Source organism: Mytilus californianus, unplaced genomic scaffold, assembly GCF_021869535.1.
Source record: "Mytilus californianus isolate M0D057914Y unplaced genomic scaffold, xbMytCali1.0.p SCAF_10, whole genome shotgun sequence".
Lineage (NCBI taxonomy): Eukaryota > Metazoa > Mollusca > Bivalvia > Mytilida > Mytilidae > Mytilus > Mytilus californianus.
The window spans coordinates 49,081,102-49,089,236 of record NW_026262582.1 but is presented as its reverse complement, the minus strand read 5'-3'; the positions used below and the strand labels follow the sequence as shown (position 1 = coordinate 49,089,236).

The window sequence follows — 8,135 nt, the reverse complement described above, 5'->3', positions numbered from 1 at the left end:
TTATAATTCACAAGAGATCATTCAACAATGAGAAAACACAATTAGGAACAGTCGGCAGTGTATGGTACTGCCAAGACCGAATGACATACTTTCCTATTTGTTCAAATTTTACACACCTATAATTCCAATGTTTTTTAAATGTTATTTCATTTGTGAAGGTCTTCATTTAATGAGTTATGGAAAACTATGTTACTTAAAGTCTTATTTTTATACGACCGCAAAAAAATTTTGCGATCGTATATTGGTACGACGTTGGCGTCGTTGTCGTCGTCCGAAGACACATTGGTTTTCGCACTCTAACTTTAGTTTAAGTGAATGGATCTCTATGAAATTTTACCATAAGGTTCAATACCACAAAAGGAAGGTGGGGATTGATTTTGGGGGTTATGGTACCAACAGTTAAGGAATTAGGGGCCAAAAATAAGCATTTTTGTAACTTCCAGACATAACTTGTGTGTTAGTGTATGGATCTCTCTGACATTGTACCACAAGGTTCCATATCACAAAGGGAATAGTGGGATTGATTTTGGGGGTAATTGCCTCAAAATTTTAGGAATTAGGGGCAAAAAAAGGGGCAAAAAAACAAGCATTTTTATATGGACAAATACTTTAGTTCAAAACATAATTTAAAGCAGTGTAAGGGAGATAAATCAAATACATCATTTAAATTACCTCCCTTACTTTCCTTTTAATTATGTATAAAGTAATGGTTTATGAACAATTAAGACAATTTAAAACAGTGTAAGGGAGGTAATCCACATACAACGTTTTGATTACTTCCCTTACACTGCTTTTAAATTATGTTTAAAGAAATGCATATTTATAAAGGAAGACCAGTAAAAATATCTGCAAATGTTGCATCTTTTTTTTTTTACAAAAAAATCCATATGAAAGATTTGACACCATATTTTAAATTCTATTATAAAACAGATTAAGTTAGCACTATGGTAAATTTAAATGGGTAATTATGGTTGCAAATTCCATTGGAAATTTGAATTGAGATTATGACCATATCTTGAGGGAAAGAATTTTTTTGGGGAATAGGGGTTTGGGAAGGGGGGGGAGGGTAATTCTCATTTCAGATTTCAGAAATTAAAAAGAATTATTCTTCAAATATTATTTTTTTTTCAAATTTCAAATATTGAAAAATTTCAAGAAGTAATCTTTAATTGCACAGTATGGCGCATAAGTTTTGTAAAATCTTTGACCACATTTATTTATTTGTTATGCCAAATCTGACCGTGTATTTAGATTTTTAATTTTGGGTTCAGTTTTCAAATTGGTCTACATTAAGGTCCAAAGGGTCCAAAATTAAACTTAGTTTGATTTTAACAAAAATTGAATATATGGGGTTCTTTGATATGCTGAATCTAAACATGTATTTAGATTTTTGATTTTGGGCCCAGTTTTCAAGTTGGTCAAAATTGGGGTCCAAAATTAAATTTTGTTTGATTTCAACAAAAAAATGAATATATGGGGTTCTTTGATATGCTGAATCTAACTATGTATTTAGATTTTTTATTTGTGGGCCCCGTTATCGAATTGGTTCATATTGAGGTCAAAAGGGTCCAAAATTAAACTTTGTTTTATTTCATCAAAAATTGAATTATTGGGGTTCTTTGATATGCCAAATCTAACCGTATATTTATATTTTTAATTTTGGGTCCAGTTTTCAAATTGGTCTACATTAAGGTCCAAAGGGTCCAAAATTAAACTTAGTTTGATTATAACAAAAATTGAATATATGGGGTTCTTTGATATGCTGAATCTAAACATGTATTTAGATTTTTGATTATGGGCCCAGTTTTCAAGTTGGTCCAAATTGGGGTCCAAAATTAAACTTTGTTTGATTTCAACAAAAATTGAATATATGGGGTTCTTTGATATGCTGAATGTAACCGTGTATTTAGATTTTTAATTTTGGGTCCAGTTTTCAAATTGGTCTACATTAAGGTCCAAAGGGTCCAAAATTAAACTTAGTTTGATTATAACAAAAATTGAATATATGGGGTTTTTTGATATGCTGAATCTAAACATGTATTTAGATTTTTGATTATGGGCCCAGTTTTCAAGTTGGTCCAAGTTGGGGTCCAAAATTAAACTTTGTTTGATTTCAACAAAAATTGAATATATGGGGTTCTTTGATATGCTGAATCTAACCATGTATTTAGATTTTTTATTTGTGGGCCCCGCAATCAAATTGGTTCATATTGAGGTCAAAAGGGTCCAAAATTAAACTTTGTTTTATTTCATCAAAAATTGAATTATTGGGGTTCTTTGATATGCCAAATGTAACCGTGTATTTAGATTTTTAATTTTGGGTCCAGTTTTCAAATTGGTCTACATTAAGGTCCAAAGGGTCCAAAATTAAACTTAGTTTGATTATAACAAAAATTGAATATATGGGGTTCTTTGATATGCTGAATCTAAACATATATTTAGATTTTTGATTTTGGGCCCAGTTTTCAAGTTGGTCCAAATTGGGGTCCAAAATTAAACTTTGTTTGATTTCAACAAAAATTGAATATATGGGGTTCTTTGATATGCTGAATCTAACCATGTATTTAGATTTTGGTTATTGGACCATAATAGGTAAATAAAAAAAAATTAAGTTCTTAGACCACATTCATTCTGTGTCAGAAACCTATGCTGTGTCAAATATTTAATCACAATCCAAATTCAGAGCTGTATCAAGCTTGAATGTTGTGTCCATACTCGCCCCAACTGTTCAGGGTTCGACCTCTGCGGTCGTATCAAGCTGCGCCCAGCGAAGCATTTTATTTTTGGGTATTGTTGGAATGCTGTCCAATGGACCTATACTTCACATCTCCTTTTATTCATATGCTTAAATCTTTGGAAAATGATTAAATCAGAGAATCATCTAAACAGAACTACAGAATATGAGTTGTACAATGCAGAAGTGTTTTGTACCAAAAAGTCATTGATATGCATTATTGGATATTTATAGTTCAGTAGTAATTGATTGACTAACGTCCTATCTGTGGTTTTGTTTTATGTTTTTCTGTGTATCGATCAGATGAGTTTAGACTTTTTCAACTGATTTTTATAGTTTGGTCTTGTTGTGCTGTTACACCTCTGTCCTATGTTAGGTGCAGGGTTGGGCGCTCACAAACATGTTTAACCCATCCACATTCTTTATGTGCATGTCCCAAGTCAGGAGCCTGTAGATCAGTGGCTGTCGTTGGTTCATGTCTGTCATATTTGTTTTTTTGTTAATTGTTTTGTTATAAATTAGGCCATTAGTTTTCTCAATTGAATTGTTTCATATTTTTCTTGTTGGAGCCTTTTATAGCAGACTATATGGTATAGGTTTTTATTATTGTTGAAGGCCGTACGGTTGCCTATAATTGCTTACATCCACTTCATTTTAACTTTGGTGGACGGTTGTCTCATTGGTAATCATACCACATATTTTTATATAAAAGCGTGGGGAATGTGTGTGTTCTTTTTGTAAATAACAATATGGTAATGATAAAACTATGAAGACAAAACAATGTTTAATAAACAACTATTAATGAAAAGGAATTAATATCTAAAAATGTGCAGAACTCCAAATGCAACCATTTAGTATGCATTTCAATTTTCACTCATTGAATTATGAATCATATTTTTTTGAGAGAGCATTAGTCTTGTCTTAAATTTGTTTTGTGGTGATAAGTTTATTCAATTTGTGTGTATGTCCTCTTCAGGCTTTCAAGGCTTGTAACGTATTCATGTTGAAATGATGATGATCTGAAAATATAATAACACATTACTAGTAACATTTTACACCTAAATTTGAATTTTTAGAACACATTGTGTTGTACTTTATAACCTCTGATTTTTCAAAACGGTTATATGTGATGGAAGAAAATAAAACAGGATATTGCTTTAAATTGATTTTAATATGTGATATAAATATCATTCTGATTTCAGGTCAACTGCTGATAATGTTGATTTGAAGGAAACTACTGGATAAAGTAGTACCAAATATATAATAATATTTACAGTTTAATAATAGAATTACCATGCAGATTTTACATAAACACAATCTGATCATAAAATTAACCTCACCACATTAGTGTAAAGCAAAAACATTTGTGAGTAATTTTAACACTAATATAATGTTACTTTATCTACTAAAATATACCTCATTAATATACCCATTTAAGTCATTCAAAATTTTACTTTCAATGAAATTAAATTGTGCATGTTGTGTAAAACTGGTATGATTTGTTTGTTATACTGTGAACAAACCAATTTATAATTTCATAGTAAAGATACTTACACTTATGTATGATGTACTGGTCAATCAACAACTTCAATTGATGCATACTGAAGCTATATCTGAATTTCTGAAAGTGTCATTCTCAAGTTTTAGCAATTACTGTTAAAATCTCCTAAGAAACTAAATCAATGATTATGTATGAAGCTAGCTTATTGAGTTCTTCTAGTAGATGTAGCTGAAAGTTATAATAAAATATAAAGATAAGTATAACTAAAACTAAAATTTAATAATGTTGAAATACAAGCACCATAATTATTTTTAACTGATCAAAAATCCAGGGGGGGGGGGGGGGGGATATTGACTTATGACAATGAATTCAACCTTTTTTATAATATGTCATACTTAAAATATAAATATATAATAATTAAAAATATGCCACAAATCCTTAATTTATATCATATTTGTTTTAAATATTCTGTGTATACATATCCAAACAATAAATCATCTTTCACAAACATCAATTAAAGTAATTAATTCATGCAAATAACATTAACAATATTTAAAAATTTAATCTAATACCTAATATAATTTGTTTTCTTTATTCATTCTGTATAGATGTTATCTAGCTATTTCTCCAACATCTATAACATAAAAAAAAACATTAAAATGCATGGAACTGTCATATGGAATTATATTCAAAGTACAGATTTTATTGCAAGAATACATCCATTTTTGTTCTGTATTTTTTTTTACATAAAGTTGAAAGTCTAAGTAGCTTCAGTTCACGGTTGTGTAGAGTGGACATTTTAGTGATAGACATGTGAGTATCAAACTATTGTTTATGATATATAAGTTGTATTAATAAGAACGGTAAAACTAAGAAGGAAAACTTTTAGAAGTTTTACATTAACCAAAACTGGTATGATAAAAAAATATCTCTTTACAATGCTTTAATCTTAAGAATAGTTGGAACCATTCACTCAAGTTGGCTATAATAACCTATTTGTAACAACTTGTGTCAATTTGCCATGACAATATTTGAACCCTCCTTAAAAATCAGGACGATATCCCTGGAGTGCAATTTTGTTTTTCAAGACCAAAAATCAGTCTTATGAAATATCTTAAATTCCATGTGTTAACAGTTCTCCAAAGCCACTTCTCCGGAAAAATTACCATCACCTTAATATATGGTTCTGATAATGAAATGCTCATTATATTGGTGATTGTCAGATGTGAAATTTTCTGTCAATCGATTTTAAATAAATCCTGACCATGAGATTTATTCATGAATACTTTACCCCACCCCTGTATCTGCCACTTTTGGCATCGGTCTTGATCTAAATCGTAAAGACTGTGCATAAGATTATGTTCAATATGCAATCATTATGATTTCGGTGGGCTGAATAATTGTTATCCTCGACCTCGTATTATGGATTTTCGTGCTGTTTAGAATGCATTGTGACGTCACAATTTCCATTCAAAAATGTATGCATAGTACAAATTCATATGATGTACGAAAACCGGTGTTCTGATCAAGGATTTGTATAGTTTACTATACAAATCCTTGATCGGACGATATTTTTCAGCTGCACATATCGTGCAGACGACAGACGTAAACAAAATATATGATTTTCCACTGCATACTGTCATTACTACTGTGACGAGGAATTTTCTACAAAGTTCAAAAAATATTATTTATTAATACTATTTGTATTGTATGCATTTTTTTTTAGCTTACGATAAATTGTTTTATGAAATACTGGTAAAGCTCATTCAGTTCATCCATTTTCAGCCATATTTGCTTCAGTAGCAACGAAAGGTCAATACGGGTCAAACAGCTTGAAGATCGGATTACGAAAAAAGCCGAAGGCAGTGATTAGTGTAGAGTAGTATGCGGATTAGGTTGGTTCCCTCCGTAAAATATCCAGTATACCTTCGGAATATACAAATATTAACGGTCGGTATGAGCTAATGATGGCCTTGAACTTGAACGTTTCGGTTCCCGGTTTGTCGAACGTCCACATACGGTACCAGTTGAAAATGGCGTTAAACGTCAGACTGAAGAATTGTCAGGAATTTCAATAACGGCCGGGTACCAGTCTATATGCGGATCGGAGCTGGAACTGCCGGGGAGTTTGCCATATCCTAGGTTGGTCCCCTCCGTAAAATATTCAGTATGCCTTCGGAATATACAAATATTAACGGTCGGTATGAGCTAATGATGACCTTGAACTTGAACGTTTCGGTTCCTACAGTACTACCTGTGACATTATCTTATTAATGGTGGCCATAAAAAATATGGTCACCATGATGGCCCTAAATGTCCATCATTATACCCCCTGCTGCTTAATTAATACACAAGGTATTAATCAAAAACTAGTCAAGGATAAAGAGAAATCATGACTGCATTGAAGTGTTAAAATTACATAACTTACAGGTAAAGTGTCTCAGGGAAAATAAATGACTTTTTGTGTTTGTCAAATTTAATAACTGTGATTATGACAAGAAAATTCTAAAATAAAATGAAATAATAAAACTAGTTGAACATACAGCTTCCTCACTTTTTTTTTTTTGTAAAAATTTTCTCATGACTGTTTGCAAATGTTTGTTTTGATGTAATAACTTTTAAATAATTCTATCAATTTAAGTTACTTTTTACATGTATTTTTTGGAAAGTGAATAATATATGAATATCATCTTCTAATATAATGCAAACTTTCACAACGCCTGCCTTTTTCCATTGAAAAGGTGTTTCTCAAATTAATTTTCTAAAATCAAAATTGTTTATACTTACTGCATTTAACATTGTTTAACAAATGTTTAAGATTATCTTTAGGACTTATTCTAAATAAAATGTAGGCAATTCATTATTACTCTATTGAATAAATACATGTATATTCAAAATATTCATCATGTTCATTACAGAAAAAATTGATAATTTTTTTATTGTCATATAAACATATTACAATTTAATCAAGTTTCTGACAAAAAAAACCAAAACAAACATTATAATGCAAAGAAATAACAATTCAATAAGAAATCAAAACACATGGACAAAAGTTATTAGGTTTCTGCCCTCAGTTCAAATGACTTTCTTTTATAAAGGAGCCAATATTTTAAACATGTTCCATGTTATAGAGGTTTAGCATTTCTTTTACTTTTTGTTATTGGTTAAGATTTTATTCATAAGATTCAAGATTTTATTCATAAACTGGTCAGAGTTATGTGAAGGTAAACAATTTTCAAATAGATTATCTCTAAGTTGTTATATTAATTTCACAAACAATTCTATCCTTCATAGGAATTTTCATTCACCATTTTCTATTTCTAAATTATGACCACTTATTCTTTACTTAGTGAAGCATTTGAGTGTACTGTTTTCATCATAAGTTTTTATTTTATTTTCAAAAATATTCTGATTTTTTTTTTTTTAAATTCATTTTTAATCAAGCATTCAAGGGCCTTAAAGAATCTAATTCATTCAAGTCCCTGCAATTATTAACTTTATCTAAAAGGCCTGAGTTGAGTGAAATATTCTTTGCAAATGTATACCAAGAATATGTATCATGCATATGCCAGTCCTGCAGTTTCGACAATATAATACACAGAACAAAAAGTGATTTAATTAATTGACCATAAAAATGTCACAATCTAAATAGAAGTGTACTTTATTTTTTCTGGAGACAAATTTTGCCTGTTAACTGACAAAATTAGCCAAACTGAAGATAACATATTTGATAAGTTTACAATTGTTTCAAAAAGCAAGACAATTTTTTTCTTTAAATAATTTCTTTGTAAGTCTATTTAGTGATTCTTCATGCAAAACTCGTTTTAAGATTTGAAAAGTATCAAAGATAAACAAAAATAGTTTAATCCTATACCATATAATGATATTTGTAGTTTTCCT

The 8,135-nt window shown here is 30.1% G+C and overlaps 1 long non-coding RNA gene across 2 annotated transcripts; it reads right to left on the bottom strand.

Annotated features, from left to right (window-relative positions):
- Positions 1-3,505: 3,505 nt before the first annotated feature.
- LOC127718289 (uncharacterized) lies at positions 3,506-6,128 on the bottom strand. Of its 2 annotated transcripts, none has more exons than XR_007989703.1 (4): positions 5,967-6,128; positions 4,808-4,869; positions 4,289-4,463; positions 3,506-3,753 (listed from the first exon to the last, which is right to left on the bottom strand). It is a non-coding gene; the product is annotated as an uncharacterized LOC127718289 (long non-coding RNA). The 2 variants fall into 2 exon arrangements; XR_007989704.1 differs by lacking the exon at positions 5,967-6,128 and adding an exon at positions 5,527-5,943.
- Positions 6,129-8,135: the final 2,007 nt, after the last annotated feature.